Here is a 13,572-nt window from a genome sequence, read left to right on the forward strand (position 1 = left end):
CTTCGGTGGTGTGGCAGTTAAAGCAGTTAATGGTTGCTGGTTTGGGTCCTATAAACCTTCCAAAACTGCTTGCTAGTTTAGTTTTTCCAGTTATTATCCTGTTTATGGTTTTCTGTTCTAAATAGGTACCCTTAGGTAGCTGTATGTTTCTATCTACGTTTTTTGGGGTTTCATGGTGATTTTTCCCTTTTGTGGAGGAGTTCCAAAAATCTTGCCATGTTTGGTCTATATATGTTTGTGCGAAGCTTATTGCTTCTGTAGAGCTATAGTTAAGCTTGATAGAGTTTTGATCTCCTAGTTTGGTTTTTGCAACTTTGTCTGCTGTTTCGTTGCCAGAGATTCCAATGTGCGAGGGTATCCACATGAGCTCGACTAATTGATGTGCTGTGGTGATATCGTCGATTAATTGGCATGCTCTGTCGAGGAATTGTTCCCTAGAGTGTGTATTGCGATTTTGGATCGATTTGATAACGCTTAGGGAATCGCTTATAATGACTGCTTTAGGTATTTGGTTGTCTTTGATCCATTGTAGTGATTCAAGTATAGCCCAGAATTCAGTGGTGTAAATGGAGCAATAGTCAGGTAATCTGGATCCCGTTTGTATATTGAATTCAGGGATGACTATTGCTGCTGCTGTTCTTGGTGGGTTGTTTGTTTTTGATCCATCGGTATATATTTTAACATAGTCCGGGTATTTTTGGTTGATTTAGTTTACCAGTACAGGTTTTAGTAAGTTTTCTTGTCCTTCTTTATTGCCTAATTTGGTAGCTTCAATGTTAATCCTTGGTGGTTTTTGTAACCATGGTGATTTGTTCTGGTCTGTATTGTTTGTTACCTGTTTTTTAGTAGAGGTATCTTTTCTCTTAGTTCAAGGATTACTTTGCCACTTGGTGTGATAGGTATGATTTTGGGTTTGAAGACAACTTTACACTTATTTATAGCTATTTTGGTGGGATGGTTGTCTGGGTGGGTATCTAATCGAATGGAGTATCGGAGGAGCAGTTCTTGCCTACGTAATTTTAAGGGTAGTTCTCCTGTTAGTGTTTGTAGTTCTTCTAATGATGTTGAAGGGAGTGTTCCTGTGCATAATAGCAAGGCTTTTCTCTGGATAGTGTCAAGTTTTTGTAGTACAGGCTGCTTAGCCGAGTTATGTGCTTGGCAACCGTAATCCAGTTTTGATCTAATTAGGGTTTTATATATCGTGAGGAGGGTTTCCTGGTTTCTTTAACTACTGTGTTATTGGCAGGATTTCCATTCCTCCATATGCCACTATCATCTGCAAATTGTGACAAGTTTATTTTTCTGGAGGCTACATTGAGGTCAAGGTCGTTTACCATTAGGTTAAATAGTAACGGACTTATTACACTGCCTTGCGGTGTTCCATTTTCAAGTGAAAATTCTTCCGAATGGGTGTTGCCTATTCTTGTGGTAATTTTCCGGCCTGTGAGGAAATCGCCAATCCAGTTGAACAAGCGTCCAGTTATTCCAAATTGGTTTAATTTGGCCATTAGTCCGTTGGTCCATACTAGGTCGAACGCTTTTTCTAGGTATAAAAAACCGCTATGAGGTTGCGATCGGTTTTCCTATGTGCGTTAAAAGCGAGTTTGATGTCTGTTTCCAATCTGAGAAGTTGGTCAGTTGTGGACCGTTTGTTCCGAAAGCCACATTGATTTATGGAGAGTAGGTTATTGGTTTCTATGTGGTGTTTTAACCTATTTGCGATTATTGTCTCCATTATTTTGCAAATATTGTTTGTAAGGGAGATGGGTCGGTACGAATTTATGTTGTTGGGATCTTTACCTAGCTTGGGGATTGGTATTACTATGGCCTGTTTCCATTTGGTGGGTAGTTGGCCTTTATCCCATATCCTATTAAAGAGTTTGATTATGGCTATTGTTATATTGATAGGTAGTTTTTGTAGATAATGTAACCTAACTGATCCTTACCAGAGGATGTTTCGTTTTTGGATCGTAGGGCTATCTTCCATTCATGTACTGTGATGTCGCTATTTAGGTGAGATTTTTTTGTTCCTTGGTCTTGAAACATTTGAGGTTGGGTACCCTCCATTAGTTTTTTGTGTTCTTGAAAGTTTTTGGTGTGATTATTGTTGCTACTCATGTTCGAAAAATGCTTCGCTAGGAGGTCTACCTTATCTTTATTTGTTATGGCATTTTTAATTTTTGGGGCTGAGGTAGTTGCTTTCCCTTTTATGGCTTTTATCTTGTCCCATATTTGTTTTGAGTTTGATTTTAGACTCAGTTTAGAGCAAAAGGTTTGCCATAGATTAATTTTAGCAGTTTTTATAGTTTGTTTTAGTGCTTTTTCTTTATCTTTATATTGCTGGAAGTAGATAGAATTTTTGGTGCGTTTATATTTATTTAAGGCCCTTTTTTTGTCTTTATGTGCTATAGTGCACTGTTTAGTCCACCATGGTACAGGGTTTTTATTTTGGATATTAGTTGTCTTTGGTATGCATCGGCTAGCTGCTTCTATAATTGTGTCTGTTATGTTATCATAATACATGTCAATACTTGGGCTTTCTAAGTTATCTGGATTTACTCTAGCTAGTAATAATTGGAATTGGTCCCAGTCTGCCTGTTGGTACCTCCATTTAGGTGGGGTTTCGTTAGGAATGTGTTGAGTTTTTGTTTGAATATTGATTGTGATGGTAAAATGGTCACTTCCTAACGTATCTTCCTGATCCACCCACCAATTTGTGATTTGAGCCAATTTTGGGGTAGTGATGGTTAGGTCTATGGCTGAGAGAGCGCCATCCTCAGAGTTTAATCTAGTGTTCGACCCGTCATTTAAGATGACCAGATTGTTCTCGGTTATCCATTTTTCAACCATTTTTCGTCTTTGATCTTTCCTTTTACCTCCCCATAATTCACTGTGTGCGTTGAAGTCGCCACAGATCATTAGATTGTTGTTGTTGTTATTAGTGATTGCCTTTAGTTAGATTAGGTTGGTAGGGCAGAAGGTACCACCTGGGTCGTATGCGTTTATTATTTGAATGTTTGTGGTTCCTATATTTATCATTACTGACATTATTTCGATGCTATTATTGATGTTTAGGTTAGGGGGTACTTCTATTACTTCATAGTAGATTAGTGTATCTATTAAAAAAATTGCTAGTCCACCCCCTTTCTGCCCCATGGGTCTGTTTTTAAAGATTCCCTGGGTATAGCCTTGTAGTTTGGGCAGGCGTTTGTGTTCTTGTGTTATGAGGGTTTCCTGTAGGCAGATTACGTCTGGTTTTATGGCCGTATTATTCAGTTTGTTCTGCAGTTCTGATAGGTTTTTAAAGATTCCTCTGCAGTTCCATTGCCAGATGGTGATTTTATTATTTTTTGTACTATTCATTTTTGACGTTGTCTTTATCTGTTAGTCTTGTGGTCCAATCAGCTAGTATGGTAAAAATGGTTTTGAGGGTTCTGATTATGCTACTGAGATCTTGCATTATGGTTCGTGTTGTTAGGTTCATTACTTCCTGTATTAATTCTGTGTTAGTGTGTGTGTTAGATATGGGGATGTTTGGGGTGACAGTTTTGTTTGTATCTGGAGTGTTATCAGGGTGGTCATGGTTTGTTACAATGTGGGTTGTAGTTTTTGGTTCTTTTGTTTCCTGATTCGAGGGTATGTTTCGTGGTGCAATGTTTTCCCGTCTGATTCTGCGTGGAGAGTTTTGGTGCTCATTGATTGTTTCAGAGGTAGATTTTGGTGTGTTGGAGTTGCTTTTACAAATAATGTTTTTGGCAGAATGGTAGGTGAGGTGTTTTTCGTTCATTAAGTCCACTATTTGTTTCTCTTTTATTGCAAATTTGCATTCTGCCGATCTAGGATAATGATTTTCTTTACAGTTAGCACATTTTTGATTAATTGTGTGGCATTCTCCTTTGTGTTGACCTCTGCAGTACTTACATCTTGGTTTGAATCTACATCTAAGGGCATAGTGTCCCCAGTGCAGGCATTTGGTGCAAAATCTTGGCCTATTTATGTAGTTTTCCAGCTTATGGTACACTCCTGACTGTCCTAGTTTTATTATTGAGGGTATTGGCTCGGTAGCCTCTATAACTGCTTTGTTTGTTCCTTGTCCCATGTGATTTTTAAGACGATATACTTTGGTGGTCTGTGTTCCATTTGCTGTGAGTTTATGAAGTAGGAGTTCATTGCTTATGTCCTTGTTGTATCCCTTTAGAGCTATTACTTTTTTAAAGATAGTGGTTTTAGTGGGTTCAGCCAGATGAGTTGTGGTTTCACTGTGTTTGGAGTTCGAAGTGACTCGTGGTTTCCTCTGAGTGCTATGGTGTCTCTCTACTTTGATCTTTATTGGGCCTATAGTTTCATGTTGGATGAATTGTTCCACCTGTTGAATTGTGCTGCATTGGACAATGAGGTAGTTTCGCCTTGGTCTTATCAGTTTGAATTGTCCAGTGTGAATTTTGGCCAGTGCTGTCATAATACTATTGGTACTTAGACTAGTAATTCTGTTGCACCTGCTGCTTATGTATATGGTATGTTCGATGGAATGATAACTGTACATTTTGTTTTGGGGGTTATGTTGTTGTTTTATTTCCTGCTTTGAGTTAACCTTACTTGTGGGTTTTTTTGGGGTTGTTTTGGGGTTTTAGCGGGCCCTTGCCATTACCTAGGTATGTGTTTTGGGTTGTTTGGGGTCTTTGGGTTGCCATATTAGTGATGCTGCTGGGTCGTTTTGTAGTGTCTAATTCATTGGATTTGTTCCCATAGGTTGGTGGTTCCCTTGCTGTTATTATCCCAGATGGTCCAGGAGTTTGGCTTGAGTGTCTAGTTTCTTTCCTAATGTTTTGATTTATTGTTGTTTGCTTGACTTCCTGTTGTTGGTTTGTTTGCATGCTTCTAGAATTGGTTGTTTCATTTTTGGTGAATTTTGGGGTGCTGGTTATGGTTATGTGGTCTAATTGTGGAGAGTTTAAGGTATGTAGGTTACTGTCAAATTCATTTGTTAGGTTTGGAATAGTGGTGTCTATATCTTCATTTGTGTTTGGTTTTTCCGCTTCCTTGAAGAGGATTGGCGATAGCATTGGCATTGTATTTATATTGTTCCCTGGAGTGTAGTTTTGTATTTCTAGCAGTTTCTGTTGGTGGAGTGGGGGGGGGGGGGGGTGTTAATTATGTCCGCTGGTTTGTGGTTTGTTTGGTCTGTGTTTGAGACCAGAATTTGGGGTCCCAGTGTGATGTTGGTTGAATTCGAGTTTGCTGTGGTTGGTACTACTTGCGTTAATCTTGCTTGTTTTACATGCTTTATTGGTGCTGTTTGGAGTTGTGATACATCCAATATTTTTACTGATTTATTGATAGGGTTGTTTGGTGGTTTGTGTGTTTGCGTGTTTGGATTGAATAGAGCCATTTGTTTGGACCTAGTTTGCATTCTTCTACTTAAATTGCGTATAGCATTGAATGATGACTTATCTTTTGTTTTTGTCCTAACCCAGTCTGCTCCTCTGCTAGAAGTCTCTCCTTTGTTTTCTGTTACGTGTTCCTATCGTTCCTTTGTTTGATAGTTCCTTTGTTCTGTTCAATTCCTTTGTTCACGGCTTGGCGGTTTGCTAATCGTTTCATCTTCTTGGTATTATTTCTTTGCTCTTGTTTTCCTGTTCCTTTATTCTATTTTAATCGGTGATGGTGGTGGCCGCACTCAGTAGAACTTTTAAAATTATACACGAAGCCGGTTTTACACAGTAAACAAATCAAGCAAATTGAGAGATAGTTTTCAAACTTGACTCTCCAGTCTCTATGGTTTGTTCGAACGGAAAAGGTTCACGTTCTTATTCATTAGTGAGATTCCTTGTGTAAGTATGACCTGATTGCAAGGACGAAACCGTTGTTTGCATAATCTTATATAAATTACTTTGTGAGTTTTTCATTTCGTTTAATACAAATGTGTCTAAATTTTAACATGTGCATTCAATGATCATGTATCATTTATCAAACATACTATGATTTAAATTAAAATTATGTAAGGGATATATAGTCCAAAAAGAATAAATGCTTTTGTCATACTGAGAAAAAGGAGTCAGTATGAGATACATCGAATGATATGATAGTTTCATGGAACAGGATGATGTTGTAAATTCAAATGCACACTAAATATAAACAAATGTGTTTGATTTTAGTAGATTTGTATAATAAGATTAGATACGCAGATCGACAACTCTTGATGTAGGACTTCAACACGAGCTGGCCTCATAGTGCAGCCGTATATCTCGATGAAGCTCACCGGCTTTCAGAAAGGTATTCACCTTTATAAAAAAATAATCATATTTGTGAAAAACATATTTATTATATTCCATGGAAATCAAAGATTTATGAATCCATCTATTCGTCAAAGGCAGGAAGTCAACCGCATTTTTCAGTTTCCATGCATAATGGGGACATGTAAAATAAGTAGTTTTCTAAACAGATTCTGGTTTAGAGAGAATCTTGATAGTGATTTAAACATTAAAGTATCGTTTACAACCATGAACTTTGACTCAGATAATGGTATATGTAATTTAAATTGGTATTTGTAGCACGCATGGAAATTCGCCGTTTGTCTTTTCCAATCATCTCTTTTTTTTTCGCAAACAATTTTCTTAATGTTATGTAAATAATAAAAAAAAAACAGTATAATCCAATGTTTATGAATTGACAACGCAGTCTGCTTCATTGCGTTGACTACAGTTTGTTATATTATTAAATGACACAATATAATTTGCAAAAGTGAACGTATAATCTGAAAACTTCTGCAAATGTCGTCTGGCTATGATGTTAAATTTCTGATGCTATTTGTATCATTGCCACTGATGCTGTCTTTTTATCCTAACTGTACTGAAATAGGTTTGCACAGTTCCCAAGTTCCATGCAAGTAAATGGTACCAAAGTAACCCTTTGGTGTTCATATAGCTAGGAAATGAATAACATTATAATGAGCTCACAAAAATGATCTCAAGAACAAGTAGAAGTGTGATCTGATGTGATATGGATTTTTAACGTAGCTTTAACAATTCTTCATTCATATCGCTACGATGTCTGTACTGTAGCGGTTTATAGTGATGTCTAGCACTGGGTCATCATGCCGCAGACATGTAACATGATGGCCCACGCATTCACATTATCCTGAAACCAGGTCGACATGTCCTAACACTAAGTTCTTAATACTGAGCGACAAGAAAGGCAACTTTTGCTACCATTTTGGTAAGTCTTTGGCATGATTAGGCCGGGAATTGGACCCACGATCTCCCGCATCCGAGGCGGACGCTCTAACCACTAGGCCACTGGAGCCGTCACAAAAATAATTGTGGTTACATAATGTAGACTTTAATTATTGGGGAAAATATTATATTTTGTAGCAGATAAAGACAACATACATAATGCATACCTCATCTTATAGTTTTTCTGTATTATTATTATTGTTATTATTACTATTAGTAGTAATAGTAGTAGTAGTAGTAGTAGCAGTCGTAGTCGTCGTATTGTGGTTACTATTATCGCAATTTGCAGTAGTAATTGATGAAGAGGGCAGTAAAACCCACTGCCTCTCCATTATCATTTCAATCTTATGTAGCTTTAGTTTCCATAGAGATGTATGTTTGTTTGCATATATATGTGTACTGTTCAGCGTATACTTTTATATACCTGTCAAATGTATGCAAAGTGGGATCTATTGTAATTTTAAAACGTGTAGAGCAACTAAAAGATGCCACTCGATACATGCGTTTTAGTCACTTTTATTTTCTGAGGACCATATGAAAGACACGTTTAGCATGAACGAAAGGCAAATCACCTAACTATTCTAAGTAATAGTAGTTGTAGTCGTTTTGGTATCAGTAACTGAAGAAAATACGTGTATTTTCCTTCGAAACATAACTTTCGCTGTACATATAAAGAACGCACCTGTTGATACTCACTTTGAAACATCTACTTCATTACATGTGAAATTTAACATGAGTTAAATATTAATAATCGATACCTTTGAGAAAAGCATTGAACTGAATTTTGAGTAATCCAGTGTAGATAAAATGAAGTTTGGAGTTAGGTGTCAGCATATCCAGATCTATATTTGATATCCAGATTCCTGTCTTTGGGTTACGAATGTCTCGTGTTGAGTTGATAATTGTGGTAGAGAAAGTGTTCATTATTTCGCGGAATGATAGTGATCGGTTTAGGAAAATGTCTTGTTGTATCACTTGTGAGCAGCGGGGGGTGGGGTGGGGGGTGGGCGAACAGACCAAAGTGGATTTTCCTAAATAAGGTTCTATAAAAAATATTATTCTAGGAACGGCTGATTTAACACAATAAACGTTTCCACGATGATTACAAAACGTCAAAGAATTATAAAATAATTTTAGCCCCGCCTATGATGGTGCTGTAGTTGGTGTTTTTTTTTTAATCCAAATACTTTGTCAAGGCCGATTCGATATCGTGTTCGAGGATCATGCAGCGCAATCCTTACAAATCCATGCGGGGTTGCCTGAGCGCGACTGAAAAAAGTTTTAAAATGTTTTAATATCCATGTCACCGCTGCACCAGGTTTGATGATTATTTCTTAGCGTGTGCGTGTCAACGCCGTTAAAAACAGCCAGAATATTGGAATTGTCCCTGATAACTTTTGGTATTTGTTTATATCGTTGAGTTACATACATAAAGTCCTTATTTTTATGTCTTCCTCGGGAAAATATTCTTGCAGGATTCGCTTGTTTATCCAATATTACATCGTCGTATACAACTAAATTGTTAATAGATCCATCAATGGAATTAACCGATATGGCTTCATCGACGTCAGTGATAAATTCAATAACGTCACCGCATTCATGCAATAATGATGCGTTCTAGTTCAAATCTTTTAATACTTGATAACATTGTTGATCATCAACGGATGGCTCATTCAAATACAACTTATTCCATTTCAACCATCACATTATCAAATTAAACAACAATTGTGTTTTTTCCACTACCAGATGGACCTATTATTATCATTCTAATATAATTTGGTAATTCAGCGTGGTGTTTAACTAGTTCGTGTTTCTTTGTGGCGGAAAAATCATTTACATTCATGGTATAATTATATTATGGATTTATATTGTGTAAAATGTCGTTCACATACGCCAACAACCGACCTAATTAAGGTTGCTACGCGTAATAATAAATCAGCAGCTGCAGGTGTGTGCGTAAAATGCGGCAAAAATCAATTTAGATTTGTTTCCTCTGGTCAGAAACCAATCAAAGTAAAATGAATTATAAGAAAAGAAATACGGCGGTGACATTGCAGCAAAATTTGCATCGCTGCCAGGATTATTTTGCTCCAAATACCAAGAAGAAAATCATCTTCCTGGGTATAATTATTGCGGTCCTGGAACTCGACTCGATATCAGACTTGATAATCAAGATATACCAAAATTAGGAGAAACTCCAATAAATTTAATTGATCAAGCATGCCTAGCTTATGATATTGCCGATCGAAGTATTGATTTACAACAAAGACATCTCGCGGATGTAAAATTAATTCATACTCTAAATTCTATGAAAAATAAATCAATCAAAGAAAGATTAGCTAGTTTTTAACTAATACTACAATGAAAGGCAATATAACGTTAGGTGCTGGTAATTAATATCATGGAATGGATTTATTATTCTCTAGTTGGATTTTGGAGAGGTAAAACAGCGATTAGAAAACTTGCCACGGCTGCTCGAGTAAAACCTGCTACTGCCGCAGCATGGTTATCCAAGCAGGCCGTGTGGCAAATGTATTTACCACCGACTAAACGAATCGAATACGCGCATTTTAATGTTAGTGTTTCTAATCAAGTTCATCAGGCTGATATTTTGTTTTTACCGCATGATACCGTTAATGATAACACATACAAATACGTGTTAACGACAGTTGACATCGCAAGCAGATACAAAGAAGAGGAACCGTTATCGACAAAAACCGCAACTGAAGCCGCAAACCCATTTAGAAACATTTATCAACGAGGACAATTAAAATGGCCAATATTACTTCAAGTTGAACCTGGTAGAGAATTTTTAGGTGCAGTATCATCACTAATGAAACAAAATAAAGTCAAAATACGACGAGGAAAGTTAATATTCATCGTGATCAAGCTATTGTTGAACGATTCAACAAAACACTTGCTGTACGATTATTTGGATATCAGTAGGCGAGAAAATTTATTCAGGAGAAGAGATCTCACGAATGGGTTACAAGGTTACCAGGTGTACTAGCGGCAATAAATAATGAACCAACACGAGCAATAACGATGAAACCAGCGTTCGCGATTACAAAAACAACTATACCAATTCAGCGACATGATTTTTCAACACGGCCAGTGTTAGGTAATATTATTGCGCAATACCTATATAAACCAGGCGAGGCTAAAGGCGGCAGAAAAAGAGCAACTGATTCCTTCTGGAGTACAACAACACAAAAAATATCAATCGTGACAAGATCGTCAGGTAGACCAGCAATTTATATACTTGATTCACTTGCACCTCAGCGTGAATGTACTCGTGAAGAAATACTTGTAATTCCCGCAGATACTCAACTACCGACGCAATCACTTAAATAACCAATTCCACGTCGATTACATTCTAAACACGCCAAAGTGACGTTGGTGCGATTATGACCGTAATTGTTATTTTTCCTGTCCACGGTAAATTGTCTTGAATCGTATTTCTGATACTGCCATGTCATTGTACAATTACAACCTGAACAGTGATTATTTTGTTGCTGTTTCAGTGATATTATCAATGCGACATCTAAGTCAAATTCGTAATTATTTATTTTATCAAATTGTTTGTAAATGTGTAATTTTTTCTTTATTATGTAATCGTTAGTTTTATCATGGGTTATTATTCCATTTAAAACAATCCGCCCTAGTATAGATATTTTTCTCACTCTAGATACAGCTAAATAAACTAAATTTGACCATTATATGCGATCATCGACGATCTAACCTCGGGTATCAGTAATAGTTAATTCTTGCGATGAATGAATTGTCATGGCGTATCCTAGTGTCCACGGAGATTTTTCGTCATTTAACGCGTTCTCGACGAAATTAATATTAAAGATGACAATATCATTCAGCACCAGTTTTTTTTCTTCTTTTGTCCTGGTACATCAACGTCAATATTTTGTCGTCGAGTATCTGCTGGTCGATAACATAACGGCACCGACATCGTTGAAAATTTTTCTCGTTGTAGCTGAAATAATTCCCGTTGAAGCGTATCACGAACTATTTTTCTGCTTGCATCTATTAAATCATTTGGCGTCCAAGATTATAAAAATCTTTCATTGATGTTTCTGAAATTATTTCACGCATTATGCGACATTGAGTTTTATTTGATTGTAATCGAAATATTTTTTTTAATTCACTTAATTTTTCATCAAGTAATCTGTAATCGGTATCAACTTCTTCATAATAATCAATAAAATTCTTCAGCCATTCATGAGGACATTCTCCATCAATTGGGCTAGGTTGACTGTGATCTCCGCACATTATTACCGCGGTGTTTCTCGTTGATAACCAATCTATGAATATTTTTAATATCTCCAATGAAACAGCACACATTTTATCCCAAATAATAACTTTATTAATATATTTATCAGCCTAACGCAAGCAAGTCCATGTGCCACCGCTGTATTTGAAATAACTATGATACGTACACGAATTAACTCCGCGTTGCTTCATTTCTCGCGCTAATCTGTGTGTGGTCGTTAACACAACCACGTCAGAGTTTTTAAATAATTATATGATTCGTGTCGTTTTACCGGATCAACCTGGCCCGTTCACGTACACGGTTTTATATCGCGATACCGGATCGTACACGGATGGCGCTAATGAAATTTCTAGCACTGTATCGGAATAATATTTATTTTCAACTGCAACATTAGCTTGTGCACAATAATTAAGAATATTTTCGTCTTTGATTCTCCATGTGCCCCATAAATCATCTTCGGTTAAATTTTCTAACATTAATAAATGTTTTTTATCAATGTAAAATGAATCTGTAGCTACTCTAACCGCGTCGTTGGGAAATCTATTCATCATCGATAATAAATTTATACTTACATACGCGAGCATGCAAGATCTTAAATGAGTATACTGCGGAGATTCTCCATCAATGTAACTAACAACGGTACGTAATTTTGTTTCGTTGGATAAATAAGCGTTTTTTCGATTACAAAATAGACCTTTTGACGCGGTATCAGCAATTATACAATCTAATTCAGCGTCGTCCATGATTAACCTGCAATGATGTCGTTGATGATTCATATGCGCCGCCCTGAGTAAATTTACCGATTATTTTTCTGCCTAAGTCTTTTGCGTCATCGTGTTCCGTTGGCAACCAAACCGTGTTTTGTTTTCGATATGATATAATTGCTTCACTGATCGTCAACGACGTTAACATGGCACAATCCAACATGTATTGCAGCAACACTCTTGGTACCCATCGTTGTTCTGAAAAATGTCGACCAAACCAAATATAACAAATTTTATGCAAATTTTCAGCAAATTCAGATGATACAACACGAGCGAATCCTGTCATGGGAAAATCCGGTAGCGGACCATTAATTGATACTCGGGTCATCTCGTCACAAGGATGTCCAAATTGTTCAAAGTATTTTGCACATTCGCCACATCCTAAGAAACTTCCAGGATAACACGCAATCATGTCAAATGATACCATATCGGCGCAATTATATTCGGTATTCCAAAATCCACCGTGTCCGTATTCGATACAACTTTGTTGTACATCTTTGAGAAATTCTCGCCACGTCGGCCTCCATGAGTTTTTCTCCTGGCAGCGTGAGCAACAACCGATGAAACAGTAAAACAATTAATCAATAATTGATGGGGGTTTATTGAGTATTTTTCTGCTAATTCTTTCATTGAGTCGTGTAATAATTCACTCCTGTACATGTCGCCGTTAGGTCGTACAAATTGATCATATCGTTTATCGCTGGAAAACAACCACACCGATACAGGATCGGATAAACTTATTTCATAAATAAAATCAAACATATTTTCAGAAAATTTCTGTGAATACAATTTAACAACACGGTCTCGAGGAAATATTGTTACCGCGGACGTACATGCGTGCGAATTATGATAAACAATTACAATTGGCGCTGCCTTGGATTTATACGCAGATGAATATAAAACCTCAACTGATGTTGTTTTTCTCCGTCCTAGGAAATTTTAATTTAGTTGATAACGCAGCATCGTCATTCACTGATGCACCAGCAGATACTGATTTTGCCCATGTGGTTAATTTTTCTCGTCTTAAATCAGTTCAACCTGATCCGCGTTTTGCATTTGTAAAGTGTTATAATACTCGTTCAGCTACACAGTTTATTTTCAAAGATAATTTCTTCAAAGCAAGATTTCCAACATCAGGTTTATCACGCAACTGATAAATTCCATAAATGACCGTGGTAACCGACTACGCACGTATATGATACGGTTTATCTATGCCGGTTAACACGCCGGGTTTAGAACCGCCGCTTACAATGACAGATTTGTTTCCACACGTATATCACGAGTAATCCAA

General features: G+C 36.9%; 1 protein-coding gene across 1 annotated transcript in view; it reads left to right on the top strand.

Moving 5' to 3' along the window:
• Window positions 1–5,680: 5,680 nt before the first annotated feature.
• Window positions 5,681–13,572, top strand: part of LOC149788657 (toll-like receptor 4) — a 28,353-nt gene continuing 20,461 nt past the window's right edge. Inside the window, exon 1 of the mRNA XM_089975744.1 lies at window positions 5,681–5,831. The gene's annotated coding sequence lies outside the window, so the exon portion shown is untranslated. The remainder of the gene's footprint in view (window positions 5,832–13,572) is intronic.

This window comes from Sinohyriopsis cumingii, chromosome 11, assembly GCF_028554795.1.
Source record: "Sinohyriopsis cumingii isolate HCF-2022 chromosome 11, ASM2855479v2, whole genome shotgun sequence".
Classification (NCBI taxonomy): Eukaryota; Metazoa; Mollusca; class Bivalvia; order Unionida; family Unionidae; genus Sinohyriopsis; species Sinohyriopsis cumingii.